The sequence below is a fragment of the Pinus tabuliformis genome, chromosome 9, assembly GCF_031772625.1.
Source record: "Pinus tabuliformis cultivar Carrire ecotype Pingquan chromosome 9, CPIR1, whole genome shotgun sequence".
Classification (NCBI taxonomy): Eukaryota; Viridiplantae; Streptophyta; class Pinopsida; order Pinales; family Pinaceae; genus Pinus; species Pinus tabuliformis.
Window position 1 is genome coordinate 805,634,346 of NC_142307.1, and position 14,664 is coordinate 805,649,009.

Genomic DNA, 14,664 nt, shown 5'->3' on the forward strand with positions numbered 1-14,664 from the left:
GACCTTATTGACCTTGGGAGAGATTTCTTGTTCTAGGAAGGTCTAAGGAGGAGGTTGGATTAGAGTTTCTAAAAAAGCTACAATGACAAAAATCCAAGGTTGAAGTTGTTAGATGAGTTGAAGTATTGAAGCTAGCAGATCGAAGTTACAGTTTGAAGTTGGTTGATGCAGAATCACAAAAGGGCTTATTAGAGGAATGACTTGGTACTTGGAGGTGGACTTGGTCTAGGGATTGGGTCTTTGTATCTCATATGAAGCAGAATCTAAGAAGAGAAGAGTTTTCGTGGTTTCACCTTGGAGAATTTTTTCCCTGGTTGAGAGCCTAATATTTGTGTCCTCTATTGTTGCAATTTATGTTTTTGACATTTGTTTGATGAAATATATAACTAAAATAACACGAGACAACTAATAATGTCATAAAAACATAGTAACATTAAGGAAAATAAGATTAATAGCTCCCCACTATTGGTTTTCCAACTATACACACACACACACACACACACTTCACATCCCTATATATAAAAGTATCATTATTTTTACTTTTACTAAAATCTTGATAGTACATAAAATTACATATATATGCATTTGGCGCTCTCTCACTCTTTATATTAGAAAATGAATTTATTGTAAGTATTAAGTTTTTGTATGTTTATTAATCAAATTTAAATATGAAGTTCTAAAATATAATGGTTACAAATATGAATCATTATTTTAATTTATATGGAAATATAAATATAAATAATATTATTAAGAATTAGTCTCAATCTACAAAGTGATTAGAAAAGTTAAATCTCGAGAGGTATAAACTTTTCTTCAAGTTTTACACTCAAAACTAGGTTTGTAATTTGAAAGATTCGATCCCTCTTAAGTAAACATGAAACTAAGATGAATTTATATTGATTTTTATAACAGTATAAATGTATATAATCAATAATCATATATATATATATATATAAATTATATTAAAATTACCATATTTAATAAATTATATTTATATACTTGTATATTGATTTTTAAATATCCCTGGCCATGTATTAACATACCCATTATTAATATCCACAAATTTCTTTATATGACCATCATTACCACCTCCAAAATAATATCTTCAATATTTCAAATGATGAAAATATACTCTTTTCTTGGGAAATTTTCCACATGTATAAAAATCATCACATCTAACCTAGTAAATTGTTTTGGTGAAGTTGATATTATATGTCATCTAGGTTGTATAAATAAAGGTTATCTTGCTTCTTTATTCATTCTTATTTTGTAGAAGATCCGTGGTTCTAGCACCTGATGCATGGGTTTGCTTTATGATACTAGTTCCTTGATACGTATATAAAGCATGTGATGATTGTATTCAACATATAATGTAAGGATTTGTTTTACAGTTTTTCTATTTTGCATGAGATACTTAGATCCACTCTAGGGTGAAGATATTTCGTCTATAATGCATTAATATTATCCTTTTTGCATATGGCATACATGGTTGACATGTGACACGTTTTAAAGATATAACCTTCCTTATTTTATGGATATGGATTTGACTTATTTTGAATAGCTACGCAATTGTCCTTTAGGATCGTATTTTTGTGATCTATTGTTTATTTTGAATAGCTACGCAATTGTCCTTTAGGATCGTATTTTTGTGATCTATTGTTTGTAAAGTTACACATGGTATGATAGCTTTATATTATTTTCAATGACTGATTATTTATGTCATGTTCCATATTTCTTTCATTTGCGGGATTGAAACTTATCACTGAAGGTTAATATCAAGGCATTGCAACCGTTTGTGACTATGGAAACACACTCATTTCCTAATCCAGAAAGATCACAGTCAATAATGGAAGGCCTATGACCATCAAACTATGATCCAATGAATTATACTATGCTTTTCATATTCTTACTTAATGTTCATTGATTTTTAATGCATTCTAACACATCACCAATATTAATTATTTTTTTGTTGAAGCAATTTTAATAGAAGATCACACATTTTTAATTTATTTTTTGTATCAGATAAACCTTTAAAAAAACTCCAAATAAGCCATGCAGTACAAGCATTCTCAATCTGAATGTATGTTCACCAAATATTTTAAGATTTTTGAATCTTTTTTTGATATTTTAAAGTTCACCTAACCAATTATTGAAGAAAAATCAATAGCTTTAATGGGGTTTTAATCACCACTATGCATATCCATATAAAAGTTTTTTATATGTCTAAGTTTCATAAATTTTGGATCCATCCAATTTATTTAGTTCAAAAAACAAATCTACAAACATTGACATCTTTAGGAGTATTTTTCTTGAAAGAATTTTATGCACAAATTACATTAATTGAAAAATCATTGAATGCACCATATAAAAAACACCATTAACATGCATCACTCTCCACTAAAAGATTATTGTAGATACTTGGCCCTGACCCTCTTACAATCTTTTGGAAAATATGCTAATTGATATTTAAATTTTATTCTAATCAAATTTATAATTTTTTTTTAATATAATTCATTTTTTTAAATCCTTGAATCCACTTCATCCTTTATTAACCATAAAATTAAGATAAAATTACAATGCTATCTTCTTCCCAAGCAAACACTACTTTTGTTTGCTTAAAACTGTAGTTTACAACAATTTCCTTATTTCCAAAGTAAATTTTGTGAATTGGCGTATATTTTTCCTATGAGTGAATTGGCATATACATATATAAAATTGGAATATAGTTTAATTATCTATATGCCACTTGAAAGAATAAAACATTGGTCTCCCCTCTTTTTAAAAGAATGTTCAAAACTCCAGCTATATTTGAGAGATTTATTGAGTGAACTTCGCTAAAAATTTCTTTTACCGGAAATCAATTTGTTGAAATTGGCTCCCAATATCATCCTCTATTGTTATAATGTGATTTTTATTCACCATGGATGAGAACACTTTAATGGTAAGGGTGAGTTACCTACACCATTAATAACATCAAGCTAGCAGTTGTTGTGTAGCTCATCTTTCTATGGTGATACATTATCCTAATAGGAGAACACATTCACCAATGACTCTATTACCGGAAATCAATTTGTTGAAATTGGCTCCCAATATCATCCTCTATTGTTATAATGTGATTTTTATTCACCATGGATGGGAACACTTTAATGGTAAGGGTGAGTTACCTGCACCATTAATAACATCAAGCTAGTAGTTGTTGTGTAGCTCATCTTTCTATGGTGATACATTATCCTAATAGGAGAACACATTCACCAATGACTCTATTATGATAACAAAGACGATGACCAACAATTCCCTACAAACTTAAAAAGTCAAACTTTGAACGTGATGGGATCAAGTCCCCTGCATGACAATCATGTTACAAACTATGCCCTTTATTTTGGAAAAACACATTTGGTGTACATTCCTTGTATCACTTGATAACAAGTATGACATCCAAATTGTGATGTTCTAAAAAAAATTCAATAGTTGTTTGCTTGCCTGACTATTATTAGTGTTCTCTTCATTCACCATGCTATAGGGAGTCTCACTTAACATCTTGGGAAGCCATTAACTCGAATGGTTGGGGTTATCTCCATATGATTTCGATTACAAGTATGAAGAGCTACCCTAACAATCAATTGTATTACAAGTATGAAGAGTGATCTAATTAGGAAAACCCTATTGATATATCTTAACAATGTCATTAATGGCTACTTCATCCAAATAATTGCAAGGTTTTCAATTGTGGATTCTTGTTGTATTATCACGGTATATATTGTACCATCTGATATAATAATTACTTGACTACAAGGTATATATTAATATTTTACTTGACTAAAAGGTATATATTAATATTTTAACATCAGATATAATTATTTATATGAATTCAAGAGTGTTATTTATATGAATTCAAAAATATGGATTATTTAAATATAAATTTAAATAATGTGAAATAATTTCTCTTATATTTAAATAATTTCATAAAAAACCATTTATTTCACATTATTTATCTTTCAAATTTCAGTTATGTGCGTCAAAAATATGTAGAATAATTTACAAAATCTACAAAATCTTAAACTTAAATTATAAATTATTTATCAAAAAACTTTTTTTTTTGTAAGCTCGGGTAGTACTCATTCTATTACTGGATCAAAAGAACATTACATCATTTCAAAAATGTTGCAGCCCGCCCACATGGGGAAACCGGGTGATAGTTCCATCTATAGTTTTTGATTGCTGCCCAAAAGTAAAAGTTCCACAGTCTGATAATTTTGGCCAAATAAACAGAGCAATCCTGTGACTTCCTAATACTACTATTCTGCACTACTTTCTTTTCTCTATCTAAGGCATGCAAAAAGCTGTAATAAAAAAAACTACTAGAATTTCTAGACATATCTTAAGTCAAGCAGTGTCCATATCTGGTTGCTGGTCTGCGCCTTTCTCCGCTTCTGGATGGTCTCCCTTCAGCATCTGATGAATTGCATCTAGCTTCTCTTCTTGCTTTGCCATTGCAATTCGAATAAAGCTCAATTCTCTACGTATGTCAGGATTACCTTGGGCCAGCTCCACCATCTCCTTTGCCACTTGCTCCAGGGCTTTAGCCAGCAGCCCTTTCATCACCCAATAGATATGCAAAGATTGCTTGAATAATGACATTCGCCCCCTGGTATGACCAGGGTCATGAAGCAGAAACTCCCATTCTTCCATTTCCTCTGCAGACTGTTCCTGTAAGGACTCCTCTTCTAAATACTGCATGATTCTTCTCACAGCTGGATTGGAGTTTCGTTGGTAAGCCCTTTCAGCCCTTCGAATCCTATGATTCACAGTTCTCTTTGCCTTTTTGTCCTTATTCTGGTCATGCCTGGAGTGTTCGCCCTCTTCCTGCATCTTCTTATTCTGAGCTCGGCCTCTTCTCTGCTTCGAGTCTTCTCCTCTGCCGGGGGTCCTTCCTCGTTTTCTCATACCGTAGCGGCGAACTTTCACCTCCTGCGAAGCAGGGCGGTTCTCTTCCATTTGCGGATGTTCATCATCAGTCAGTCTATCTTGGGGGTAGGGTCTCTCATTCCCCTCACCAGGGGCCAATTCCTCTTCCGAATCATCCTCAATGTCCCAAACCTTGAACGGTTGATCCTCAGTCAGAATCCCTTTTCCCTTCCGACTCTTTTCCTCCACCGCTGCATCATACTGCTCCGCTGCCCCTCTACATTTCTGCCTGGTTTCCATGTTACCCTTCGCTCTGGCGCAAAGGGATCCCTGGTGCCCACAGGTTTTATCTTTTTGCTGCTGTCTCTCAACTGTAATCTCCAAACCTCTCCAAATTGGGAAACAGCTGAATAAGCGTTCTTCCCTCTTACTTTGGAAATATATCCTTTTCCTGTCCGCGAGGTACCTGCTTGGTTCAACTTGCGTCTGCCGCCGATAGCTTTCCGGTATGCCGTTGCCTTCAGCCATCATTCCTTTATTAATTTCCTCTGTCATGAGGTCTGACAGACCGCTCTCATCTCCTCTAATGACTCGAGCATTGATTGCTTCGTCTCGGTTGTATTCTCGGCCGTTCTCCACTCCCGCCGTCGCTGTACTTCCTTGTAACTTATGATCATATCCCCTGTAATCTATCATAATATCCTTGTCCTGACCCGCTTGAGCAGTGTCCTTAATTCGGGACCTCCGCCTCCTTTTATTGGTCCAACTCATTGATCCGAGTGTTTCCATTTGTGGCTTGATCATGATCAGCATTTATGATATCCGCCAGCTCCTCCCATTCCTTATTCCCAGCCACGGCTCTCCACTGATTATCAACCTTACTACCGCGCCCTCTGCATCCCCAATTGGCCAACCAGTCCGCGGCCTGATTCCCTTTCCTTCGAACATGGTTTATGATTTTATATTCAATTCTTTTCAAAAGGTCTGCGATTTCCTGTACAATGCCCGCAGTCCGCCAACTGTTAGTGACTTTCTCCCAACCTCGACCATTGCTGAGCTTCTTCAGCATGTCCACCGCAATCTGCGAGTCTCCCGTGATTTCCAGATTAGTGTACCCATTTCTTACCGCAATTCGTAATCCTTGATGGAGAGCCCAGAATTCTGCTTCGTTATTTGTCATTTCTCCTCCCCAGTCTGCGAAAATCCATCTTACCTGATTGTTGTTATCCCTGAAGATGCCACCAAAACCCGCTTCGCCCGGGTTCCCCTTCGAGGCCCCGTCAAAGTTAAGCTTAACGAAGTTATCTCTAGGGTAACTGAATTTATCCGGACTTTGAATCCTCATATCATCCCGGGAAGTGAGCTTATGATGGACCATCTCGAATTTTAAGTTTAATTTGCTCAGGATTCCTTGCTCCATCTGGTCTGCCTTCCAATCCTCTCCATCCCACTTTTCTACCAATATTGTTTCCCGCATTAACTCGACTGCTCGAGCCCAAATTGTCTCCGGTTCCTTTGCAGAATTCTGGAAAATCCTACGATTTCTCTCCTTCCAGACCATCCAGAGTATAAATCCTAGTATGAGATTCCACGCCCTTTTTACTACTTTACATTGAAAAGCTTCCTTACTCCACTGAAAAACCAGTTCATTGAATTCCCTTAGAGCAAATCCGGATTTGCTAAATGTTCGTTTGGTGTCTGTCCACAGTTTCTTAGCAAACGGGCAGTGGATCAGCAAATGATCTCTGGTCTCCCCATCATTGTTACACAAGCAGCATTTCGATGGGCCATTGAAGCCTTTTTTCTGGATACGATCCCAGGTTAGGATCTTATTCTTAGAGGCTAGCCAAATGAATATGGACACTTTTGGCCACCAATTACCTTCCCATATTATTTTCCAATCCAAATTCCCTTCACCTCTGTTTTGAGTATCAGTTAGGTAATAGGCCTCCTTGGTTGTGAACAAGCCTTTCATGGAATTCCCCCACCTAAGGATATCTTTGCCATCGCGAGCTCTGATTTTCCTAGATTCAATTTCTTTCCTGTAAGCTTCTTGAAGGTCCTGGTTGAGCTCTCGATCCCACTCCATCGGGTCAAACCAAACTCTCCAGCCTTCTTCCAATTCATTTGCTTTCCAGTAGTCTCTTACACAGGTTTTGTCTCCTTCAATTCGGTCCCGAATCTGATGGAGGTTCTGAATTCTGATCATTCTCTCTTTCTGTTGCCACCTGTCTTCCCAGAAATTGGCCTCCTCTCCACCCCGAATCTCCCAGAAGGTATGTTTTTCAACCAGATCCCTGTTCTGACGGGCTAAGTCCCAAATTGTAGAGCCTTTGGGAGTTTCCTTCTGTCTTAAGATCTCCACCGGAGAGTCAGGCATTCTGTATTTTGTCTTCCATATGGTTTTCCAAAGATCATTTCCCCCCCTAAGCCACCGCCACCACAGTTTGGCGCCCAATACTCTGTTCAGAATTTCAGGGTCCCTCAGCCCCAATCCTCCTTTCTCCTTTCTATCCGTTAGCTGACTCCATGAGACTAAAGCCCATTTTTTCTTTTGATCAGACCCTCTCCATATGAAATTCCTTATGATTTCTCTGATCTTTGTACACACCCCTAAAGGGGCAGCCATAATCGATAAGGGGTAGATAGGGATGGCTTGGAGGACCGATTTTGCCAAAACTATTCTGCCAGCAATGTTTAAAACCCTAAAGGCCCAATTTGCAACCTTGTTGCTCAGTTTATCCAGGACACCTTGCCAATTTTTCATCCTTTTAGAGGTAAAGTCCAATACATTGCCTAAGTATTTCGTCGGTAATTCACCTCTCTTAAAACCCAAGAGTCTTATGAGATGGGTTTTCACCTGATCCACTGTGTTGAATATGAAGATGCAAGATTTATCTCTATTGATTTCCAAACCAGAAGCCTCCGCAAACAGATCCAAAATTTTCCTGAGATGCCTTACTTCTTTGACCGTTGGTTCTCCAAAAAGCATAATATCATCAACAAATTGCTGATGAGTTAGAGGTAGGTTATTTCCCCAGAGTTTGAGGCCTTTTAATCTGTTCGCTTCTCTTTCCTGTTTGATGAAGCGACCCAGGCCTTCAGCAGCTAGAATGAACAGAAATGGGGATAATGGATCTCCCTGTCTAATTCCCCTAGAAGCGTTGAAAGTCTTCGTAGGGGTTCCATTGACAAGAATAGAAAAGTTTGGAGAGGAAATCAGACTGTGAATCCATGCAATCCACCTCCTGTTAAAACCAAAGCTTTCCAGGACTTTTTCCAAATACTTCCAGTTTAATCTATCATAAGCCTTTGACAAATCTAATTTTATCATCATTCCTTTTTGCTTTTTTACTTTGAGGGAGTGAATAACTTCCTGAGTTACCACCAGACCATCGAGGATCTGTCTGCCCTCCACAAAACCTGTTTGTTCAGCTGAAATTAACTTTTCTAGGAGGGGTTTTAATCTCTTGGCGATCAGGGATGTTATGATCTTGTAAATGACATTACACAACGCTATAGGTCTAAAGCCATTGGCATCCTCTAAGTTGTCGCCTTTAGGAATTAAAGCATAAAAAGTAGAGTTAATGGCAGGCCATACCTTTTGGTACATCCTTGATTCTTCAACCAGATCAAGAATCTCTTTCCCCAAGAAGTGCCACCCTGCCTGGTAGAAATCCACCGTAAATCCATCTGGTCCCGGAGCAGTACCTTTCTTCATTGCTTTCACAGTTTCCTCAACCTCTTCTAAAGTCACAGCTCTCATCAGCGCCTTATTTTGGTCTTCAGAGACTAAGCTTGGAATGGCTGAACAGATCTCCTGAATTGCTCTCGTTCTATCAGCTTGAGGTTCAGTTAGAATTTCTTTGTGGTGGTCCACTAGGACTTGTTCAATCTCAGCTTGCTCCAACACCCTATTCCCATTCTTGTCTTTGATGGAAAGAATCCTATTTCCCTGTCTATGTTTGATCATGGCCTGATGGAAAAATTTAGTATTTCTTTCCCCCTCCCTCAACCACTTTATCCTTGATTTTTGTCGCCACAAAACTTCCTCCTGCTTCCTTCTTTCTTCCAATCTGCCAAGAATTACCCCTTCTCTGTTAATGCTTTCCTCTGTTCTGCCTTCCAGTATCATCTTTTGCTGAAGAGACTCCATTTCCCCTTCTAGTTTCTGTTTATCTTCCAGAATGTTACCAAACTCCTCCTTGTTCCATTTTTTAATTCTCCCTTTCAGCTCTTTTAGTTTTAATTGGAACGTGTGCATTTTCCCTTTGCCCTGCACATTACATTGTCTCCACCACTCTTCGACTTTCTTGATGAATTCTGGGTCTCTCAACCAGAAGGCTTCAAAGCGGAAGGGTCTTTTTCCACGATTCCTTTTAATATCTACCTCTAGTCTGATCGGCCAGTGATCAGACCCCATGGATGGTATAATCTTGGCTTCGACGAAGACATCCTTATTCATGACAGCTTCTGATACAAGGAACCTATCAAGCCTTGAGGCAATTTGGTTTCTACCCCCCCTCCTGTTGTTCCAGGTATAGACCCCATTAATAGTCTGCATATCTACTAATCTTAAATCCTCTATCATTTCATTGAATCCATTATTTATCAAAAAACTTCAGTGAACCCAATTAAACAATAAAAATAGATGCAATCATTATCCAACACAATTAAACAATAAAAATACATACAATCATTATCCAACACAATTAAACAATAAAAATACATGCGATCATTATCCAACATGGTAAAGTATTCCATGATCTTCAGCACGGTAAAGTATTCCATGATCTTCAACACTGTATTCTCCTCTTCAACAACTACATCATAGTATCCTCTCATACCATCATGATATTGAAATGCCGACACACAACTTTTATTAAACAAGGACAAGAAAATTTTATAATTGATGCAGAGGCTACATCAGTCACTCTTGTGTGAGAATAAATGAGCGTAAAGAAGCTCATAGTTCATGTTAAAGTAAATTTAGTATGAGGTGGAAAACTGGCCGTAAATTTAGTATGGTCATCGTGAAGTGGAAAAGTATCCATGTACACTATTTCTCGAATATATTTATTATTCTAATTATCGAGTAGAATGGTATTTTTCTTTAGCTTGATATAATATAGATGTATGGATGTCTAATTCATGTCATATATATATATATATATATATATATATATATATTAATAAATATAAAAATATAAAAAAATTAATGTTAATTATAAATAAATTATTTTAATTTTATTTTAAATAAAATAATTTTATATAAATTTTATAAAAATAAAGAAATATAAACTGATTAATTTATATATATATTAATAAATATAAAAATATAAAAAAATTAATCTTAATTATAAATAAAATATTTTAACTTTATTTTAAATAAAATAATTTTATATAAATTTTATAAAGATAAAGAAATATAAACTGATTAAAGTAAAAATGTTTATATTTTTTTCATAACCATTTACTATTTTTCGATATAAGGAATATGTGTTATTCCTTCATTATTTAGTATGAAGTTGATTTTTAGAATTTAAAAAAACATTAATAATAAAAATATATTTAAAGATGGGCCATAGATGGAATATTTGAATGTCTATGTTACATAAAATATTTCATTGCCAACTATATATATATGACACTTTATACACATCAGTGTGAGGGAGATAGAAAAGTTCATATTTTGTTGATAGGTATTTTCTACTTCATATTATGAAGTAGATGTGTAATTCATTGAATTATTGTTATCGAGTTGAAAAATAGAGTTTTAAAGGAAAAAAAATCAATTTGGGCCATAAACAAAATATTTAAGATCTCTTTCAGAGAGAGAACAAATTCGCTTGAGCTCTATAATGAAAATGTGCATTAGTGAGATGAAATAATATGTCACCTTTATGACACTAAAAAGTTTTAAGATGAAAAACAATTTCTCTTATAATGCCTACTATATACCCATATTAGATCTCAATTTCAAAAGATTTGTCACACTACCAACATTGATAACAATTTTGTTTAAGAAAACTATGATAATTTTGGAAATTTTCTCTTAATTCTTTCTTAGCAAAAAATAAAATTCTAAATAATTCCTAGTAATCTCTCACCTTCTTAAAATCCTCATCATCATGACCTTATATATATGAGAGGTGCAATTACTTCCATTCTCACCTTGTAGTTAACAAACCACATATTAATAACTAGTGTATATTCATCACAAAATCCATACCTATCATGTGGAGAGAGATTAAAATTTAAGGTAAGATTTACATCTCTCGAGCCTTTTTCCTAGTATGGTGATTAAACAATTTCAATGGTATGTTTTCTAGTATGATTGACATATGTAAATTCTTCCATGCTTAACATGGATTTGATACATGGAGTATTAAGAATAATCATAGATACATCTTCCATGCTTAACATGGATTTGATACATGGAGTATTAAGAATAATCATAGATACATTTTAGCTCTTGATCTATCATGTGCCAAAAAGTATGAGGTTCTTCAAAGTAAAATCAATTTTAAATTGAAAAACAAAACTATGAAATGTTTAGACCTAAATAAATTTGATCACGATATATTTGGAGTTAATAGAAATCTAAATTAATTTATCTTAAACAGTAATTAAATTCTAAAAATAAATTATATTTGCATATATTTATTTTAGAAAATGTTAAATATTTTACAATCAACACGACTAATAAAAATAATATCTTTCAAAAAATAAAAAATAAATTTAAAAATATGGTATAAAAAACATACACACCATTACAATTTATTTTTAATTAATTTTTATGCAATATCCTTAAACATGAAATAATTATCAAAACCTTCCTTAAAAAATATAAACAATTATACATATCACTATACTTAAATATTTTTATTTATTTAATAAAATAATATTACACTTTATCAAAACTCTCAGGAATTATAATTATTATAACTTAAGAAATTTCAATACATAGCCGATAATAAAAGACGTGCACACTTTTATGAACTTTAATAATTAATAATATATGTCTGGAATATTTTCATTTGTGAATAAAAGATATACACACTTTTATGAATATTGATAACACGTCTTAAATATTTTCATTTATTTAATAAAATAATATTATACTTTACCACAACTCTATAAGAATTATAACTTGTTTTTATGAAATAGACTTCACTATATAACAGATAAAGAATATAAAAGATTTGCAAACTTTTATAAACATTGATAACATATTTTGTTGTAATATTTATCAAACACACCGTATACCATATCGTTTCACCCTGCCGATACCTCAAAATCTTTTAGAAAAATAATATAAAATATTACACATTGCACATTTCATCCTGCCAATAACAACTCATAACTTTTACGAAGATAATATAAAATGTTAGACTTTGCATTGTAGCAACTAACAAACCAAAAACTTACCACAATTTTGAATAAAATGCGTACTTAATATTCCCTTATAATCAATGCCATAACATATAGCTAATTTGCATTCACAAATTATAAATGCGATTTAACTTTGACACATCTATTTATTAATTAAAAATAGTAATAGTGATAGTGCTGTATATTAAACTTCATGCAAATCGAAAAATATAGCAAAGATGGCAACCAAGCCATCTTTTCACGTTTCCTCTTACACGGATCTCAGCAATATCAACTGAAAGCCTGTGTGTGTAAGGGGAACCGCATTTATTTAATTATCAAGGATAGTTGTATCACTTTAGCCAGGGCCGTAGCAGCAAAGGTGCCCGTCTTTGCAATGATAGTAACCTGGTTCTTCGCTTATGCAATCTGCGCAGCTAAAAACCTCGCTACAAGCCGGATCATCATCCTTCCTACTCCCAAAAGTAGCACCGCATCCTGTAATGTCATCGGCCCACATCATAAAACTATATCAATAGTAAAATATGGATTGATGAAATAAACCAGGGAAACGAAAGAGTGTTTAACATATATTTCAATAGAGTCGAAAATGAATTAATAGTTTTTGTTATCCCGAAAATAAATCACAGTTGTGGGTTATTAATAGATCCGTAACATTATTATTACCATAGTAGAAATGAGTGGTATATTACGTGAAGCACTCAGTAACGTAATTATTTGCAACAATATTACCATAGTATAAAATGAGTGGTATATTACCTGATGCGCTCAGAAACGTTAGGGCAACGACGATCCAAACAATGGCCAGGAAAGCGAGCTTAAGAACCTGTTTTGCCATGTCTGCAGATGGAAAGTTTCTATCTATGTTTTAGGCGTGCCAAGGGTGTATATTTATATATGAAGTTTGGATAATGGATAATGGATAATCGATGTGGATTATTTTGTTAGCATTGCCGTTGCAACCGAGCGTGGAATTTTCCTTCTAAATCAATCCCTATTCCGCTGGAACCACAAAGTGCTATTGCAGGGCTGCACGATCTGATCCGAGCCAGCCGCTATTTAGGGGCGGCCGTTGAATCTTCTTCACTAATGGAGCGTTGAAAATTCATGTTTTTTTGACGAGAACCTAATTTTTGGTAGAAGTGGAGTATTTTGCTATAGTTAACATTGCCGTTGCAACCGAGCGTGGGATTTTCCTTCTAAATCAATCCCTATTCCGCTGGAACCACAAAGTGCTATTGCAGGGCTAAACGATCTGATCCGAGCCAGCCGCTATTTCAGTGGCAATTCCAGTTAAAGGATTCTTATCCAAAACTCCTTCCTCTTCACGTGCATTTTGAGTCTTTTTGACTAATGAAGGGGGCGCTGAAGCTTTTTCTCATGTCATCAACTTAAGCGAGAATTTAAGCGAGAATTTTCTCTTTTAAGTCACTAAAGGGATTATTGTTTCTCTTTTATTGTAGGTTTTTTTAATTTCTATTTCATTAAATATTGTCTTCTTTTTATGTTTATACTTTCTCTTCCCATCAATTTAGTTATAAATTTCATTAATATGGTTTTTCTAATTGGGTGGTATAATTTTGCCCCATTTCCCTGGTTCCTTATCTTATTTTCTTATTGAGCATACCCTAATCTGTATTAATCTAATCTTCTATTTTATTGTTTTTAATTTATTATTTAAGTATTTTTTTGTTTTTAATTTATTATTTAAGATCTTCTATTTTATTGTTTTTAATTTATTATTTAAGTATTTTTTTGTTTTTAATTTATTATTTAAGTATTTTTAGTTTTAGTTTAAAAATTTATTATTTAATTATTTTCCATTGTTAATTTAAAAGTAAAAATAGATTATTTATTTATTTTTATTTTTCAATTTATTTTTTCCTGCAACAATTATTTTTGGAGAATGGATTGAACTTAATTTTAGAGAATGGATTGAACTCATTTTTAGAGAGTGGATTGAATTTAGGTTTTTGAATTCTAAAGGTTGACACAATTCTCGTACCGCATATACAGTCAAGATATCCAAAAATAACATTACAAAGTTCATTTCTTTTTTAGTTAGTTTTAACATTACAAAGTTCATTTCTTTTTTAGTTAGTTTTTTCATTATTATGAATATGAGGAGTGCCTTGAGGTTGTCCTCTTTTTCTCTTCAATGTTTTCTATATTTTTTAAATTTATTTTTGTTTATAGAAATATTAGATGTTCAAATTCCAAAAATTACACAAATATTCAATTTTTCTATAATAATGTCTATTTTTCAAATAAATCTTTCTTAAAATCATATATATATATATATATATATATATATATATATATATATATATTTAAAAATCATGTATTAATTGGTTTTTCACTTTC